At 37.5% G+C, this 21,128-nt stretch overlaps 1 long non-coding RNA gene across 1 annotated transcript in view; it reads right to left on the minus strand.

The window, feature by feature from the left end:
* The window catches only part of LOC107587051 (uncharacterized), a 45,728-nt gene that overhangs the window by 6,347 nt on the left and 18,253 nt on the right, over nt 1-21,128 (minus strand). The window contains exon 2 of the long non-coding RNA XR_001609431.1: nt 20,130-20,356. This is a non-coding gene — a long non-coding RNA (uncharacterized lncRNA). The remainder of the gene's footprint in view (nt 1-20,129; nt 20,357-21,128) is intronic.

Below are 21,128 nucleotides of genomic sequence, written 5' to 3' on the forward strand. Positions count from 1 at the left end.
TCAAGAAACATTTCTGATTATCATCAATGTTGAAAACAGTTGTGTGCGGTTTCATATTCAAACTGATACATTTTTATTTTTCAGGATTCTTTGATAAAAAGAAAATTCAAAAGCACAGAATTTATTTGAAATAGAAATCTTTTGTAACATTATCAATGTCTTTTGATCTGTCACTTTTGATCAATTAAATGCATCATTGCTAAATAAAATTATAAATTTCTTACAAAAAGAAGAAAATATTAAAAATACCCACATTTTTAAATGTTAATTTATATGATTCAAACATCAATGGTAGTGACATTTTGATGCTTTTTGTGATGATGCAAGAAACTCACAATAACTTCCAAAAAAAAATTTGCATTTGCAAAATTTGCATTGCCTCTCAGATGAGAAAATAATTGTTCAGATTCTTTAAATAAATCATTTGAAACTGATTTTCTTTAGTAAAAAATTTGTGGTACTTGACTGTTGAAAACTTGCTGCAATAATGCTAGGGCGATTTGGTTTCCAGAATGGTTATGTGGTTGCTAGAGTACTCTGTGTGGTTGCTAGGCAGTTGCTTACTGGCCCAAATCAAAGAGCCGACTTGCGAAATGTTCAGATATGGCTCGGGTCTATGGGGCTATTTATTTATTTATTTGCCCATTTTTATGGTTCTTCAGGTGAAAAATTGTAAGTCTGATTCCTTGGAAACCTAATAGCATCTCTCCTCAACAAGCTGCACACTTTGAGCTGTCTGCTGTATGTCTGTGTAAGGGAACGTGTCTGTTTGTATGTAGTGTTCTTATATAGCAGATCTTCATGAATATGAAGCATGGTGAGAGACAGAGTTACAGTCTGGCTCAGGGACAAACATGTATCAGAAGTCTGCAAACAGCCTGACAGCACATCCGTACAGGCCAGTGTTCACTGGAGACGGCAGACACGCTCACACGGAGGCGATTTAAAGACCTGGCGTGCTGACAGCTACAGACAAACCTGCAGACGGTACATGGACTACAGTGGGCTGTTTGGTGCTGTAACTGAGTCACTAGAGGGGCGTTCACACTGACGCTCATGAAACCGCTGTCCGCTGGAGGTCACAGATGTGCTGCGCTGCTGGATTTAGTAGGCGTTCACACTGCTGTATCCGAATATATACGGAGCATGTGAGCACAATGGGCCTCATTTACGAAACAAACGTACGACAGAAAATTGATCATTCCAACAAACCAACACTAAAACGCCTCACAGCACTGACTCATGGGAAGATGAAGAGGCAGGTTATGTAATGCTGCAATGCCCTATAGCCACGTTAAAGCTGCAGCATAACATAATACGAACTCCCAGCATGCCTGAACACTTCCAAAACAGCGCCTGCTATAATTGAATGCAGGTCTATATCCAGTGCCTCTCTTTCACAGAGGAAACACGCTGTCACTATAGGTATATTAAATTTCAGACACAGCAATCTCCAAAACAGCGCCTGCTATAATTGAATGCAGGTCTATATCCAGTGCCTCTCTTTCACAGAGGAAACACGCTATCACTATAGGTATATTAAATTTCAGACACAGCAATCTGTCACTCGTCACTCAGCAATGTGGTGTTAGCGATAAAGCAGCTATGAATATGCACTGAACTTTGTATGACATGAGAGAAACAGAAGACAGTCATTATGAACATGCCGATAAACATGACATACGGAAACAAGACACGGAAACAAACCGCAAAACTGTTCAAATCCATTCAACGTTACAGCAAGATGACCTGAATAACCAATCAGATAAATATACAACCCACCTTCACTCACATGTGACTGTATACACAAAAGGGAGTCCAGACAGACTGTTTCAATTCAGAGCACACTTTCTAAAACACATACACAGAGCATGCATTTTTTTACTTTATTATGGAGAGGTTGTCACACTCTGGGCTAAAAATAGACCACATTACATGTCTGAATGGGCCATACAAAAGCTCTCTCCACACTTCTCTTCCTGTGGGGACCTCATATATTTCCAGTATGCTTCCTGTATGGGCATGTTGAAAGGAGACATGTGAGAGTTTTTTAACTTAAAGGGGTCATATGATGCGATTTCAATTTGTCCTTTCTCTTTGGAGTGTTACAAGCTCTTGGTGCATAAAGAAGATCTGTAAAGTTGCAAAGACTAAAGTCTCAAATCCAAAGAGATATTCTTTATAAAAGTTAAGAGTCAGCCACGCCTACCTAAAACGGCTCGTTCTAACACGCCCCCACATGTCTACGTCACGATGTGGGAAGATTTGCATAACGCCGCCCAAATGTTCACGCAAAGAAAGAAGGCGTAACTTTTATTCTCGCTGTAGTATTGTTGTTGCTGCCGCCGCCATGTTGTGAAGGCGCTGTGTGTATCGTTGTGAAAGTGAAACTACTTTGTTTGGTCTTCCAAAAGAGGACACGACTAGAAATCAGTGGTTAAGTTGTATTTACAACACTGTTTCAGAGTCTTGCATACTACGCTGAATCGACGCGCTACATGTAAACCATATTCTTTGTTGTATTTTCCTGTCAAAATAACAGTGTTCATTTAGAATTATTCTGCTTTTAAGAACAAGCAGAAGATATGCCGGTTTCTCGGCAGTGGGCGGAGCTAATGCGCGAACAGCTCTCGTTGGCTGGTGCTCATCTATTAACGTCCCTGTTTTGATTTCAGCAAATCAGTTCGAGTGAACGCTGACGTGATTAATATTCATGAACCCAGCAGATAATAATAGTAGTATACTATAGTAGTATATTTTAATAATAATTACTATTACCTATATCTTAAACACCACCACCAGTCCTAAGTTCAGTTAAAATGACAAATATGCATTCATTCATGGTTACCAAGTTTTAGTTCTAATCACTAGCTCTATCATTAAATAGTGCTTAATTATCATAATATCATAATATAATGCTTGATTGGTTGAAGTTAAGAGTGCACATTCAGTTATTTAAGAAGCTGTTCAATTTTACAAAGATAAGCTGATTTGGGTGGAATCATATGTGTGTGTGTGTGTGTGTGTGTGTGTGTACTTAACCATATTTTGGGGACAACATTTTCTGTACCCAAAAGTGAGCAAAACCTGACAAAATCGGCAAAAACCTCAATTTGTGGATGTCCTCATTTGTAAAACTGTTATAAAAATAAAGTAAACAAAGTTTTTTTTTTTTTACTTTTAAAATTGTAAAAATGCAGAAAGTTTTCTGTGAGGGGTAGGGGTGGGTTTAGGTTAAAAAGTGTATAAATATCTGTATATAAAAACAATAGAAGTCTATGTAATGTCCCCATTTAGATAGCGAAGTAAATGTGTGTGTGTGTGTAAAATAGTACATCAGTCTGGCGAGTAAACAAAAAAAATGTACTAGCCAATGGTGATTATATTGCCAAGGTGTGCGTAGAGGGTTGAATGGGTTTTAATGTTTTTGTCTCTTCTCTCTGGCCGGGACAAGGCAGCACAGTATGGTAAGGGGCGTAACATTTCCGTCACACGCTTGAGGTATTCGGCCAATCACAACGCACTGGATAACTGGCCAATCAGAGCACACCTCGCTTTTCAGACCGATGAGCTTTGTTAAAATCGTCACGTTTCAAACTTGCCAACATAGCTCAGTATAATGAGAAAGAAAGATATTCACAAAAATGTTTTCCATGAAACATGGAAAGAGTGTTCCATGGCCATCAAAAACATAAATATATAAATTATACTATGTATAAAATAAATCCACTGATTATAAACACCCTCAAAATAATGGCATCTTTTGTTAAAAAAAAAGGAAAGGATACATATTTTTCAATAAAAGATGCCAATATGTAGAGGGTGTTTATAATCAATGGCTTTATTTTATACATTTTATCATATACTTTAAATTAAATATTTAAATTTTTCCTCCATGCAACTTCACTTTTCTGCTTAAACAAAAAAAAATGTATATTTTATTAAGCATTCTCAGTGTGGGTGGAAAACAACAATCCAAAAAAAAAATTGCACCAAACGGGTCCCATAAATGCATTATCAGACATTTTCATTTTTGGGTGAACTACTCTAGCAGGCACAGTTATCTGCCAATTCTGATAATCTTTTGGCCAAATATCTGCTGATCAGAATTTAGGGCTGCTGATAGCTGAAATGAAATGCAAGTCATGGTGCAGTACACATTTACCACTGACACAATTTAGATAAACCTTCGCTATCTAAATTGTCAAATGATATCAAGCTTATTATAGCCTATTGTTCAAGTTTATTGCACTGTTTCTGGTTCCCAGGAATTCCCCAGATCACATGCAACATTCAGAAAACAAATAAAATCACTTTCACATGACAGACTGTGAGGGGAAAGATCAAATATTTTAAGACTACTAGCCTGCGGGACATAAAACTTATATCTCAAGATTTTAATAAACAGAACCTCCTTGTGCTAGAGGAGAACTCAAAATGTATCTCCCATTCATTCGCCTCACAGTAAGAATCTGCACATTTATCTTCTACTCTCTTTATTCTTTGTTTGGCTGTGATTTTCCCCTGAGAGCGAAGGGGCTTCCTTTAGCACCACATAAAACACTTGGCTGTGCAGTCTATCAAACAGCTATGATGTCTCCTCCTCCTACTGTGTCTTTCCCTCCAGACAATCAGGTGAGACAGTGCTGTTGGCCTGTCGCTATGGAAACATCACCAAAGGAGCATGACATCACACATGCTGTAATGATGGAGGAGGGTACCTGCCAAGTCAACAGAGCCGCATGTGGGCAGGTAAACAAAGCACAATGATGTGGGTGAGGCAAACTGGGCCATTATCCACCTGAAATTGGCTGCTTTTTCCCTCTTCTTTTAAAAGAATGATGACAGTTGCGAATCTGCTGATTTAAAAAGTAGCCAATCCTTCCAAATTGACTTACAAAAATGCCTCTGTTAATATTACCCATAATCATCATCTGAACAGTATCCACCACACCTCAGTGATTGTGAACAATTGTTTGATTTAGTCTTGGAGTATCACCTGCACTTTGAATCTTTAAGCATTAGCTGTTTCAATCGCAAGATTGAGTCACGCGAAGTAAACAACAAATACATAATGTCACTAAAACAAATATGAACTCAGTTTTCAAATGGAATAGCTAGAGAAACATTAAAGGGGTCATATGACGCGATTTCAATTTTTCCTTTCAACCACGCCTACCTAAAATGGCTCGTTCTAACACGCCCCCACATGTCTACGTCACGATGTGGGAAGATTTGCATAAAGCCGCCCAAATGTTCACGCAAAGAAAGAAGGCGTAAGTTTGATTCTCGCTGTAGTATTGTTGTTGCCGCCGCCATCATGTCGTGAAGACGCTGTGTGTTTCCTTGTGAAAGCGAAACTACTTTGTTTGGTCTTCCAAAAGAGGACGATATCCGCTTCGTCATGCCTGGAGCTGATCCGTGCTGGTCGCTGAGGAAATACATCAACTTTTTCATATTTTAAGGATTTGCCACTGATGATTCAAACGCGAGTTTTGAGAAGTGTAGCGTAGCGCTTGTTGTTTGTCTTTTCTCCGATCACAAATGCAGACATGGTTTTATGCAACCCAACGCGTAAAAAGACAGCATAAGTCATTATAATCCGTAATTATGTCCCCACTGGATGCAACAAATGCCTCGTTTATAATGGGTTTTAATGTTTTTGTCTTGTTGCTCCGGACAGGACACGCCATCACAGTATGGTAAGCGGCATAACATTTACGTCACATGCTTGAGGTATTCGGCCAATCACAACGCACTTGATAGCTGGCCAATCACAGCACACCTTGCTTTTCAGACCGATGAGCTTTGTAAAAATCAACACATTTCAGAAAGGCGGGGCACAGAGGAGAAACAATAATGTACAGTATGTGGAAAATAATGTGTTTTTTTTTTACCTTAAACTGCATAAACACATTTTATTACACCAAATACACAAAATAATGTTATTTTTAGCAACATCATATGACCCCTTTAAGTTCATGAATACAATGACATTAAACATTTGAGAAATCTGCAATACAGAGCTTGAGAAATTAATAAATCAAAAAAGAAAATAAAAACCAAAAATCCAAAACAATCCTGTGTGGTATAAAGTTTTTTCTGTGAAACAGAAAAGGAAAAGCTTGACAGTTGTGGTCATTATGAACGGTCATTGTATGGAAAAGAAAGAAATTCTGCTTTTATGTTTGACAGAAAATAAAATGTAAAATAAATAACAGCAGGGTTTGGAACAACATGACAGAACTTTTATGTTTGGGTGAACTATTCCTTTAAACAAATGACAGTCTACATCCACCGATCATGGTGTACACATAGACTTATGTTTTGTCATCAATCAGCTTTCCATAGTTTATCATCTTCCATTCCAGCAAGAACAGGATTAAAGGTCATGGGCCACAAACACAGTCCAAACACAGATTGTCCCACAAACAGAGACACATACTTCATTATGAAAATATGCCACCACATAAATGCTGTGCCAAGAAAACAGATGCTTTTTCCTGAGACCCAACTGAAAAATTCAAAGTTTGTTGTCTAGAGTGTTTATATTTTATGAGACAAATATATGCACATTTTGACTGAGTTATTTGTGAGTCATCTGAAATATCATGCCTATATGGTGAATCACAGTATCTAGCCTACTTTAAGAAGTGTCCTATAAAATAGCAATTTTATGGTTGAAGAGAGATCCAGATTATGTGTTCTCACCACTTTTAAATCAGCTTTACCCCTAACTATTCCAACTTTTTAATCTGTTATTAAAGGACAGCTATGTATTGCTCTCAAAACTGCATGATGCAACTGAGACCCATTGAAAAATTTAAAACCGAAAATATATATATTTTTTATAATGGAATTATAAATGTTTATTCCTTGTTAATTATTTTAACATTTTTCATGAAGCAACAATAAGTACAGTATGTATTATGTAGCCTTACTCTTCATTTAAATGTCTGGCTTTCTGGATTTCTCTAGATATGCTCATATTTGCATGGCTTTCCATAAATAGAAATATGTGGCAAACAGAATTACACCAATAATCAAAACCACCAGGATTCATTCAACAAAACTTTGTTTGAATTATATCCAACAAAAGATTTGCTTGAAGTTTTAGCTTGTACAAATACTTTAAGCATATTACTCTAATAACTCTCTACCATGAAACAGCAAAAGCTGGAAACTTGTGCAGTTGATCCACAGAGAGTGCATCCAACAATAGACCCCAATATAGAATAAATATGAAAAATTTTGCATAAACTTTTATCAAAAAAAAAATACAACTTTGCCACACACTGATTACCGCACACACTCCACATTACAATTAAGCAGCAATCATTGCTCAACTTGTGTAGATTGTTAGAATTCCAGATGGTTGTGACCCACAACCACAAATTGTACAATAAATTTCAAGGCAAAGGAAACAGTGAGCATTATATCCCCACTGCTCCATCCTGTCATGTGCTTTTAGGCTTAATAGTGATTTAGAGATGCTGACATTCCTGCTGCAGTAGTAACATCACATGGACGTTTTGGGCATGCTCAGCCAGGTGCAAACTGCAAAGACTTTTCATGCACTAGTAAAACTTAGAAATTGATGATTCAGTGTTGTTAATAATAACTAAAGAATTTCATTCATGAAATCCAGACACCCAAATGGAAAACATTTGTATAATGCAGAAAGAGCAACAACTTCTGTTTAAAACCCTGTAAGCTCTGCAATGTCATTCAACTGCAATAAAACAAAGTTTACTCTGTCTGTTAGGTTTCATTAGAAATGTAAATTACACCAGACACACCTTTCAGACTGAAACCGGCTGAGGAAGCAACCGCGTGTCATCTTACATATTATCTCCCACTTCAGCAAAGTCAACAGACGTGGTAGTTACTGTACGTGACTGTGCACAGTTGCCTGGTCTCAGAAAAAGACAACAAGACTGTAATCCGGTGGATACGGCATGCTGATCTAATCCCACGCGCTGTGGGTGGGGTTAACTCTGACTCGCAGGGTAAACAAGCCTCCAGACAGCAGGGCCGTGACTGACGCTGACCCAGACCTGCCAAAGCTTTGGCTTTACCTGCGTTAATCAAAAACAGCACACATACCGCCAAACAGCTGCGACTCTGATATGAGATCGACCAAACCAATGACAGGGGCAAATCACTGATTGCATGGCAAGGACCCAAGTTAAGTTAGACTACTTAAAGGAACAGTTCACTCAAAATTGAAAATTGTCATCATTTACTCAATCTCATTTGTATTTAACCCGTGTGACTTTCATTTGTGCAACTCAAAAGGAAACAGTTATTATTGTTATGGTATTAACAATGAATTTTTATTTGTATTATATTATATTTTAAATATATTAATTATATTTTAAATTAACGAAATGACATGAGCGCACAAATAATGATTGATTTTTTTTCATTTCAGTGCGAATTATTACTTTAATTAAGGACTTAAAGGTAATACAATACTAGTAATGACTAGTTTCCAGACTTACGAATTAGAAACTTTGAAAATGATTTCTCTCACTTGACCATAGCAAAGGTATGTTAGAAAAAATGAATAAATAATAGCAGACATATCAACATTTAAAAGGTAGTTAGACAGCAACTTCTACACATTTCATTGAGCACGTTTACATGCACACCAGTAAGCTGATAACTCACAAATATCAGCTTATTAAAATAACCAGTTTTCCCCGTTTACATGCACATCAGTAACCTGACATCAAAATATAATCAATTGCGTATCAGACTCCGAGTATTCCATACATTTGTCAGTTGTGATGTTAAATTAAGCTTGCAACATGTCAACTTTGCAACATGTCGGGAATCTTACAGCTCATATATTATCCTCTCATGCAGTTATAAACACAGCATTGTGACTGAACCACTTCTACTTCTGCTGCACAAGATGAGAACACATTTTTTAAATTTCTGAGTCATAAAAAAGTCTGCTTTTGTGATACATTTCCTTCTTTCTTTACTGCAAGACGTTTGCTCGGTCTAGATGCGCTTAAATCTGCACTAACGATGCGTTCCTGTCATGTAACATACATGTGCATGCGGGTTATTGCGCATACATGCCGTGCGAAATCGGAGTAAGAGGCAAAAAACTACCTGTTGCGATCGGTTTATGCTTACGCCGTTTATGACCTTACTCCGATAAAAGAAAACGGGTTACCACGTTTACATGACCAAGTGCATTTTCGGCTTATTAAGCATAATCGGCTTAAGAACGTGCATGTAAACTGCTCAGTGATAAAATTTTTATTGCCGGTGTAACTTAGCGCACATTTAAAATTTTGCAAGATAATACAGAGATCAATTTTTCTCCACACATGGATCCATTTAGCTTTTTGCACTAGGACAGACATAAATAATTTCAAAGGGTGTAAATAGCACCGAGTACTGCTAATCTCGAAATATATACTTATGTATAATAATTAATTATTGTAATTCCAACAGGACATGAATGCATCATGACGCACCTGTGATTAACATCTTTATTCCACACTGCTCAATATGTACCCAGCTACTTCAAACAGAAAAAACAGGACAGGAGTTCATTAGAAAGAACTGTCGTACTGGTTTGACAGCTCATCTTCAGCAATCATACAGGCAGAAAGTTTCCGAAAACTCTACAGAATTCCAAATGCCGACATTACTCCCATTGCTTACATATTGGTTTATTCATTATTTGCATACCAATAAGTATGTACTGTAGTACTTCCTGCAAAACATTTTTTTACAAATCATGTTTACATCCATTCCACAAATCTGTTCCTCAATTCAGTTTGCAGATTCCATCTTGAGCCTAATATGTAGGTAGGCTATTAAAACAGCATTAGTTGTTATTAATTTCCAGAAAATAACAACATGAAAACATAACTACAATAAATATAAGGAGCTTATGAGAAACTATTGAGAACTTAAATTTTTTTGGCCAAGTTTCTGCAGTCTGATACCTTTCCTGCTTCGACGTGCATGTTACTCCAACATCTGTGATCTCTTGCCACCTTTAACTACGCCAAGGGGCCGAGGATAGATTTCTCCTGAAGTACTGGTTGAGGACCAACCTCCATGGTTCAAATCCTAACCTCAAACATCGTAAGGGGGGAAAAAACGCAAAACTGGCCTAAAGTCAGGGGCTTTCGCCAACCAAGCAGAGGAAAAGGGTGGACTCCAAGTGTGAATGGAATACAAAATGATCTTCAATAGGCCTGTAACCCAAAACTCTCAGACAGATGCTAAGCACTTCAATGGACTTTCATTAGAAAGGAAAATAGACACATACTGAATTACATTACAATCTGACAGCAATTTCGCAAACTATAGGTGACGGGTGAAATAAAAGCTTCTTTTGTGGAGTCAACGAGTGCAAAAATAATGGAAACTGATCTTAAAAGGAAGACTGGCTCATTACTATTATCCCAAAACAAAAAGCTGATGAAAGTTCAGTCCAAGAAAAAAATAAAAATAAAAAAAATACACCCTTTGAGATAAGATACTTCTGAAGTCCATATTAAATGATACTCATTAAGATTACTGCAATGCCAAAAGTATAAATATAATAGAACGTTTTATCTGACATAACATTAAAACAGAATTATGGTGCTTGAAGGTATGATCATTTTTGGTAAAAAAAAAAAAAGCTTGATATACTATGAACACATACAGCAATTTTAGACAGCTAAGTACTTCAGTCCAAAAAGACTTTTACTGAAATTAAACCGCAAATATGGCTCGCTCTGAATTTCCACAGCTTCATACTGTCAGACATGTGAATTCAGCACATCATTTCCAGTTAAAATATATAATATTCAATATCAATAAGTGTGACTGGTTTTGGCAAAAAAAACAACAAACATACATATACTGTACATACATACACAAATGACATTCTATTAAGCTGACTCAACAAATCCAGCTAATCAAAATAAACTCCTCCAACTTCCATGGCAAAAGTAGTGGCAATGAAAGCAAAGCCTGTAGCCAAAGCCAACAGAACGATGTCTGCATCACTGGGTCCTGTAGGAAATCACCATTGTGTCTCTCTGGATTCTTCCAAATAAACAGCATGTGTGGAGACGGTCGCTTAGGATGTGTAGATGAGGAGGCGGCAGAGAGAGGAAGGAAGAATCCTTTGCCAGTCGCTAAGAAGTGAATGTGGGCAGAGCGTGGCGGCACCCTGGCACTGTAACATCTTATCTGAGAGTGAAGCATGCAGGCATGCTGGGGAATAGACTGACCGATCAGTCGTGACACTATCAGGGAAAGTTTTTCTTCTTCTCTGTTTTTGAGATAAGGGCAAAACAGGGTCACAGAGAACTTTAAAAACAGTCAACCTTAAGAGGTTATAGTTCATCCAAGAATTAAACTTTTGTCATTGTTTTCTCACCCTAATGTCATTCCAAACCCTGTTTGATCTTCTTTCTTTTCTTTTTTTGCAGTACAGAAAAGTATCGAAGCTTTTGTTTGCCATGGGATAATATATAAAGGCATGGGCCAGTATGAGATTGTTATTTTTAAATGTCTGGGTAAAAAAAAAAAAAAAAATTTCCACTGAACATTTTATTTTTAAGAAACGTATAGAACATTTTGGAACAGTAAACATGTCAGGCTAAATAATTAGAATAAATAATTAAATTCTTCTTAATTAAATGCAGTCACTTAAGTGAGCCTAAACCTGCAGCTCAATAATCAAAAATATAATCAAAACATAATTTCTGTAAAATAATAAAACAAAAAATGTAATCATTAAACCTGCAGCTCAACAAGGTTTTTGGAGACATGCTCGCTTTCTACACATTCATCTTTCAGTCCAAGTTATGATGCAGCAATGTTCACCTTTCCCGGATTAAGTTTGGAGCGCTGAGGTACGAGGATGTGTGCACATACACACATAAGAAAAGAAAGAGTGCGAGTGTCTCTCTCTCACACACACACACACACACACATGCACATACGCGCGGTCGCTGGTGAATTCGAGTAAGAACTATCCTTTTAAAAGACAAACGGCAAGCTAGTTAGGGAACTATAAGCAGCAAAAGGACATTGGGACAAGTCCAAAATTGACTAAAATTGGACGCTGAGGTGGTAAACAATGAAACTGATTCTAATGTTAGCATTTGGGAACCACATGAGACCCAATGCAGTGTATAGACAATGAGCAGCATGAAGCTAAAGAACAGCTAATGTACTGTGTGTGCATGCATGCATTACATCATCTTTCCCAAACTTATGATAACAGCATCAGATGTCCAATCTAGTCTCAAACCCCTGATCTCATTGGATTGTATAGAGGTCAGAGAGTTCTGCGGATTGAGGAAAAGTGTTTTGCAAAAGCTTTTAGGGAATGATCACATGCTATTCGCCTGAGCTTAATGCAGTACAGCATAATTGGATGATGTCATTGAAGACACGCTTGCACAGATAAAAAGAGTCAAGGTTAAAGTAGCAGTGTGCAATTTTTGCACCACAAGCTGCACTAAACAGAACTGCATATTATTGCATAAATAAGAATTCTTTCCAAACAGGTTTCCCAAACACTGCCATTGATTGGACAGACAGTTTAGTCAAAACCAAGCCACTGAGAATAATTGCTATGTAGAGCTGGTCTGGATTTTAACATTAAAAAAGCTAAGGAAAAATGACAGGTTCCTTAAAAGCGAAAAAGACTTTGGTGACACTGATTGATTATCATTGGTTCAGAGTTCTTTTGAAAAACACAACCACACATTCCTCATTCCTGAACAAACATCCTTTTCAAAGAAATCTGACATTTCAGTAGGAACTACTTCACTTTTTTATGATCTATTTCTCAAAGGCTTTTGCTCATAACACGAGCATTAGGTCATAAAGCAAAAAAGCTTCCATGTTTCCCATGATTCCACAGTGTGCAGGCAAACATTTTCAAACTGATCTCAAACAGTCACAGGAAAACATGCCAGACTAACATCTCTGGCACCTTACGTGATTCATTAGATTCCAGCGATGTTCAAAAGTCAACAGACGCATTGTTGAGCAGTGAGCTAGAACAATAGTTCTCCTGATTTAAAACAAGTTTAATTAAATAAGCTGCTGCAGAGGCTGTTCTCTCCATTAGAGGTCCAAGAGTCCCCTGCCAATCTGAAGACAACCGCTTCCATCTTCCCACACCCATACGCATTTAAAATGTATAACAATACATTAGGCCATGTGCTACGTGATCCAGATTTACAGGAGTAAAAAAAAAAAGCATGAACACATCGTTTGCATCCATAAAAAACGATAAGAGCTGCACTAAGGCTTAAGCTATCTCTGATAGCACATAGATGAAATGAAGTTAACAAGAAAGAAATAGAAGAAAATATGCCTGATCAGTGTAGCAATTACTCTACTTCCCAAATTCTGTATATAATCAAATTCACAACTTTGAAAAAAATGTGTAATATTTAAGGGAAAAAAATTAAAAAAATTTGCAAAAAAATTATTCAGATTATTTGTATAGCTGTCAAATTGTAAAACATTTCTCACCTGACTAGCAGTTTCTATCTACCTATCAATAATAAAAACACACACACACAGACATACACACATATATATATACACATATATATATTTCATAATTGATAAGTAAAATCTTTCTTAATCATCTTCATAAATTAAGCACGTAAAACCACTTTCTAAATTTATTAAAGACAATTCAAATGAATAGAAAACATTCAAATATAAGACATGAGCAGACATAAACAGAACTTACTTGCTCCGTCTCTACATTCACGAGTATGTGTGCTTTCCCTGGAGTAAACCGATCACTTTAATTCCACTTCCGTGACATTTCCGTTACAACCTCTGGCAAAGCCGGTGCACAAGTTGAAAATCAAAAATGTTGGCAATAAATCCCTGCAGTGCCGCTGTCTAAACAATATAGCCAAAAGTTGCAGACATCTCCTTTTAAGGCCAACTCAGTGCCCACAGCATGATCTTTCACTGTCTGCCAGCTTGCAAAGGGGAACTCCGTTTTAAATAAGTCATGCTGGACCTCCAAAATGGAAAACTATTGGGTCTTCTTACTGGTAAATGTCACTTAACTTTCGTTTAACCAGTTACAGTTGAGTAGATCTACCCCACAGTCTTTTCATGTCTGGCTCTCAGGTCAAAAAAAACAAGCCACCTCTCTCTCCCCCATTGATAGCTGTTGTTAGAAAGTCAAATATCTAATCTAATCCAAGCCTGGCGTAAATGCCAAAATAATCAGCTGGCTTGAGTTGAGTCAGCAAAAAGAGTCTTCCTCGCTCTGGTTTTTCACTGACCTGACAGGAACAAAGACACAAGGATGGTTTATGGCACAAAAAGCATCCTTCAGGATAATATTTGCAACATTATGATCTTCTCAATAACAATAAGCCATTATAATATTACCATAAGACAATCCATATTGAAATAGTAAATCAGTCAAAAGAACTAACTTGCACGTAAACAGCATGCCTGCAATGAGTCGGTGTTAAACATCAAAGATCAAAACAATAAAAACCATTTTTACTACATAGAGGGTCTTCATGGTATGGGGAAAAGGTCTTATATGGAAATAGGGGTCAGACAGATGTCAAACTTACAGTTTTACATTATTTTATGATTAGTCATGGGCAAACATCACAGCATGATGAGATTATCAGAAACACAGGCGATGATGCAACAGTAACCTTCACTAACGGGTTAGTTCATTAAAGACATACATAACACATACTTCTGCCTAAAGAACCAGAGGAATCCTGCATGGAATGCGGCAGTCTAAATAAACATATAATTCACTAAATATCATATTTCAAATTTCACAAACAATAAACCATCTTTTGTTGTTTTTGTAAATCTCTCTGGTAGGGAGAAATATGTCCAAATTACACAAGCAATAACACTATTACACTATTAAGTAACACTAACAAATGTTCTACAGATGAGTTCGAGTCTCATACTGGCAGGGATTGTAGGTGGGGGGAGTGAATGTACAGCACTCTCTCCCACCTTCAATACCATGACTGAGGTGCCCTTGAGCAAGGCACCGAACCCCCAACTGCACCCCGGGATCCGCAGCAAAAATGGCTGCCCAGTGCTCCGGGTGTGTGTGTGTGTGCACTGCTGTGTGTGTGCACTTTGGATGGGATAAATGAAGAGCACTAATTCCGAGTATGGGTCACCATACTTTTTTTTTTTTGTTCATTTTCACTGTATGGAAAAGATGCAATGGATGTGAACGGTGACTCAGGCTGTCAAACAGCGTACATTTTTTTGTGTTCCACAGGAGAAATAAAGTAATATACATTTGCAACTACATGAGGACGAGTAAATTAAGACGGCATTTTTATTTATGGGTGAATTACTTCAATATGAATGTTATCATAAAATGTAAACAAACAGGCGTCTAGGTTCGCAGGAATGTGTAACGTTACGCGAGTCATTTCAAATCTCGTTATAAAATGAAACGCTTGTCAGCCGTTGAAACTTAAAGGGGTCATGATGCTGCTAAAAAGAACATTATTTTGTGTATTTGGTGTAATGAAATGCGTTTATGCAGTTTAAAGTTCAAAAAACACATTATTTTCCACATACTGTACATTATTGTTTCTCCTCTATGCCCCGCCTTTCTGAAACGTGTCGATTTTTACAAAACTCATCGGTCTGAAAAAGCGAGGTGGGCTGTGATTGGCCAGTTATCCAGTGCGTTGTGATTGGCCGAATACCTCAAGCGTGTGACGGAAATGTTACGCCCTTCACATACTGCTGATGCCGTGTCCGGCCGGAGTGACGAGACAAAAACATTAAAACCCATTACAAACGAGGCATTTGTTGCATCCAGTGGGCACATAATTACTGATTATAATGACTTATACTGTCTTTTTACGCGTTGCATCGCGCCGCGTAAACATAAAACTCTGTCTGTATTTGTGATCGGAGAAATGACAAACAACAAGTGCTACTCTACACTGCTCAAAACTCACGTTTGAATCATCAGTGGCAAATTCTTTAAATGAAAACGTACTTACGTGAGTCAGAACTGCCGGCATTTTAGTCTAACGTTACTCTCCCAAGATCAGTAAACATTCCTCCATAAAATGTGCTGCACACATCTGAATATTTGGGTTGAACTGTTCTGGAACAGTGTTGTAAATACAACTTAACCACTGATTTCTAGTCGTGTCCTCTTTTGGAAGACCAAACGAAGTAGTTTCGCTTTCACAACGAAGCCCACCGCGTACATGGCTGCAGCATCCACAATACTACAGCGAGAATAAAAGTTACGCCTTCTTTCTTTGCGTGAACATTTGGGCGGCGTTATGCAAATCTTCCCACATCGTGACGTAGACATGTGGGGGCGTGTTAGAACGAGTCGTTTTAGGTAGGCGTGGCTGACTCTGAAATTTTATAAAGAATATCTCTTTGGATTTGAGACTTTAGTCTTTGCAACTTTACAGATCTTCTTTATGCACCAAGAGCTTGTCACACTCCAAAGAGAAAGGAAAACTTGAAATCGCATCATATGACCCCTTTAAAAAATCACGACAGGTTTTTCCATCTTAATGTTGGTCAGTGTGTCAGAAGATTTAACTATTTATCTCCGTGAAAGAGTTTGACAGAGCAGAAGTATCGTAACGTTACTCGATGTTTGCGATCCGTTTGTGAGCGATAGCGAAGTTTGTCAGTTATTTTGGGCCGGATCTTAAATGAATCTGTAGAACCTCTATACCAGGGGTGCCCAACCCTGCTCCTGGCGATCGACTGTCCTGTAAAGTTTAGCACCAACTCTAATCAAAGACACCTGCCTTTAATGTTTAAGTGATCCTGAAGACCCTAATTAGTTGCTTCAGGTGTGTTTGATTAGGGTTGGAGCTGAACTTTGCAGGACAGTCGATCGCCAGGAGCAGAGTTGGGCACCCCTGCTCTATACAAAACCGGTCTGAACGATTCGCTCACGAACCGGACTGAATTGGACCAATCAACAACGCAATGAACCGAGAAGAGTTAATTTCAAGCATGCTCGATACATAATGAACCGACAACAGATGACTGATCTGATACTATGAGCATGTGGGGTGAACCGAGGATTTGACAGATGGGATGAAATTACTTTAACAGCTGAATCGCAGAAACGTTAATAAAACGTTCTGGGAACATGTTTAACAGTTTTGTCCTCATATATAAGAAACTGTTGCTTTTAGTGAACAAACGATTTTTTTTTTTGCCATAGATGAATATGAATTTAGTTTAATGCAAGTGCAAAATATGTTTAGGTTCTAAATCACTTTGTTATTATGAGCTGAATCACGGCTGGACTAGGACACATGATTACAATAAACACTCTTATTAATAAAACTTAACCGACAGCAATATATGGACCGTTTAAAGCATTATGACGTGAAACCCAATGAATCGGTTTGTGACCCGGTTCTTTAAAACGAACTGTTCAAAAGAACCGGTTCACTGAGTCGGACTTCACAGCACCAGTCACTCAGTCAGCAAACTAACGTATCCGTTCATGAACAACAATCACCGCAGTAGGTGCTTACCTTTATTTCATGGATCCTATAATAAACTAGGACACGCTTTGCTTGTTCACTCTCCCGGAACTAATTTTAAATCAATTACATTTTTTATTATTCCACGTGTCCGTCTTGAAGTCAATCCCAAACCAGCGGAAAACATTTGAACCGAAATACGCGTGGACTAGATCTGCCCGCCTGAGTGTCCGTTCATACTGCAGCAGCAGAAAGGCGCTAACGCGAGAAGGACGGAGGATCCCACACTATGGAGAAGCAGAGGGGGAGGAAAACAATCCAACCTTAATATTTCTCTTACGAGTAAACAGTCACGTATCAGATGAGAATAGTCCACAAGGCAATAAAGTAAAACTTTCCGTTTATGTTGAATGTATTCCTCAGCATTTTACTGAAAGAGCAGCGCGGTTAAGAAAGAACAGTACTTGGCTTCACTCCCCCTACTTTTGGCAGCAATGGGCGGTACATTACCACAGTTTAATCTGATTGGCTTTCTCACATGACCTCACCAGGCAATGTAGTTCACAGGTTTAAAAATGATATTGGGACTTCAAATGTTTGTAATCGGTTTAGTAGTGTTTAAAGGTCTGCTTCTCTCCTAATTTCTGTCGTTTGTTTTAGGGTCAGTGACAAATAACTGAAATAAAGGATCATTTGAAAAAAGTGGCTTGTTATTAGCAAAAATATTATTTTTTTTAAATTGGTTCATATTTATTTATTTAGATAGTTTGCTAGTTTTTATTTAACCCTTTAACTGTCACAAATGGGCATGCAGGTGCACTATCCAAACTTAAATTGTTGTAGTTTATGAACACTTTGGAATTCAGACATAAGGTTGGTCTCTTTTTAAAGAAGAAAATCAGCAAACTATCGAATGCCTATGTTCCTGTAAAACAAAGAAGCACAACATATCCCAAAAACAAAGGCTCTTTCTTTAAAGATGAAAAGATGGACCAACAGCTGCTACAAGATTTACAGATTCAACAGATATAAAGCTTACTCTTTTATGTGATTTACTGAGGAGTACATAACAAAACACTTCAAATCAAAAGTCAACAGAACAGTAAATCAAACATTACTGGTTACTGTTATCAATCATATCCCATTACATACAATGATACAATAGCATTTGAAATCATAGGCCTGCATCAGTATCAAGACACAACCTGACATCTGATACCATCTTAGGAGACAACAATAACTAATTTCAATGTAGTGAATTATTAAAATATGACAAACTTTGCTTTGTGCATGTGAAATGACTGACATCAGAATGCATATGAATACATGCAATGCCAGGATACATGCATATGAACCCCTCTCCATATATATAAATCTGTAACATTGCATGTTTGTGCTTTGACCTTGTATTTTGATCTTTCATATGTGATATTTGAAGATTGAAGAGTTATATATGGGTGAATCTCACAAAACCTGTCAAGAACATCTCCATGTCATAGAAAGAAAAAACGAATTGTATTATTGTATAAATTGTATAGACTGTTTGACATTATTTTATGCAAACATTTCTGCATTCTTTATTAACAAAACAAAGATATTTTGATATTAACATTCTTAAATGAATTATTATTGTATGATATATTGTTAAGCGCATTTAAAATAATTAAATTATTTCCAACATTTTGTTGATAAATGAATCAATATAAATTTAAAAGCAGAACCACCAACTATTTAATTTTTAATCAGTCATTTAAAATGTAATTTCCATGCTTTGACCTTGAGTTTGTATTCATAGAAGTTATTTTCAGCTCTAGCAAGAGTTAGCAGAAATTATAAAAAAACAGAACATTCTCAGTATAAGTTAGTTTTTGTAAAATTACATCCAGTAAGATCAAATGCATATGATTTACAATGATTTGCAAAATTAATTGAAGTATGCATCGATCACACAAACATCAATTTGTTGTATTATACCTTCTGTTTTTATTAGATTATGTACCTACACTGTATCCTGTGTATCCAAATGCAATATAATATCCTATGTTTTATTCTTTCAAATAATCAGATTCTCCTACAGACTGCTGATACTTCATGCATCAAATGATGACTACATTCAGATCTCTCTGCAATATAACAACACTGTATCCTCCTGCATCCAGCACCACAAGGACGTTCCACATATGGATTCTCTACAGCAGAACAGGGTGACCCAGAATTTTGCTTGTATTTGGCACAGTAGGTTTGCTAATTAAAAAGAGCACAAAAGGCCCAGTCCCTCCATCACAACCGAAGAAACCGTGCTGGCAGAGAGCCGTTTTAAAAAAAAATCTAATGGGAAGCACACATCCCACTGAGACTTCATCCCAGGTTATAAAAACGCAGTTGCAGGGATCCACCCATAATATTCCAGCAGGGGATCCAAATGTCTCTTTGACAATCGTCTATATTTGCAGCCCTGTTTAACTAGCATCACACACCAGCACCTGCAGAATCTCATATTTAAATTAATATGTAATGACGTCATCCATCACAACAAAGCAGCCAGTAAGGATGCCTCTTATTTATTCTACAGCATGCACACTAAGCAGTACGCAGTCAAAGCAAAGAAGCCAATTGAAGGGCACTTACTGCGATCTCTGACAGCTGCTGGGAAGAGTGTGTTTATTTTGGGTTTTCTCTCCTCTCTTTTTCTTTCTCTCTTCCTCCCCTTCTCATAGCAGCAAGATACAGGCTGGACCAGTGCTGGTTGCCATAGTTACTGGAAGGGGAATGTGTCACATGACTAGGAGGGAAAGCAAAAGCAGGCGGTGGCCCCTCCTCCCTTCAATGTCACTGGTTTACAAAGAAAATCCTCCCTGCAAAGACACAATGGGCTTCTTGAGGAGGTGGGTGTGGCGATCTGAGGAAAGGCAGGGGTTAAGCTTTGACTGACTCTAGCACCTTGCGTGTACGAAATGTACCAGCAGCAGGCTGCCAGGATACAGAAATAACACACAAGACAGTCAGGCATTCCTGCACCCTCCCAAGTGCTGCAGCTTGACCCGCCGGGCCGTGAGCAGGCACTCCTGTGTTTCCCAACCTTTCTTTAGTCGCGGCACCCTTTGGAAATTTTAACAAATTTGTGGCACCCTACAAAATTAATTTTGTCACAATATTTGAATTTCTAACTTCGATATGATACTTTGAAAAGTATAGATATTCGGTACAGCAGGGAAGAACTGCGGAATATACTGTCATACAGATATTTTTAATATTATAAAAAAATGTGTCCATCAATGGTGGCAATCAGTAGGCTAATTTCTAATGAAGAGACCAATTTATATGACAGATTTTAATGTAGGCTTTTATTCATATGTAAACATTGTGAGATAGCTAGTTATAATGCTAATTAAACAAAGTTTTGCTCAATCAGTGTATTTTTATTTTACAGTGGGGTAATTTTGTTGCAGTAGCACGAGATTAATTGAATAAAAAAGGACAAGGAGGCTAAGCAGTTAATAATAAAATAAGAACAAATAAAGAGATTACTAATGATAGCACAATCATTAGTCTGTAAATCACTACAGACACTGGACAGATGCAGTGGCGTTATTCACCAGGCTAGTGGCCGAATGCAAGATTTGTGAG

Source organism: Sinocyclocheilus grahami, unplaced genomic scaffold, assembly GCF_001515645.1.
Source record: "Sinocyclocheilus grahami isolate Dianchi unplaced genomic scaffold, SAMN03320097.WGS_v1.1 scaffold88.1, whole genome shotgun sequence".
NCBI lineage: Eukaryota > Metazoa > Chordata > Actinopteri > Cypriniformes > Cyprinidae > Sinocyclocheilus > Sinocyclocheilus grahami.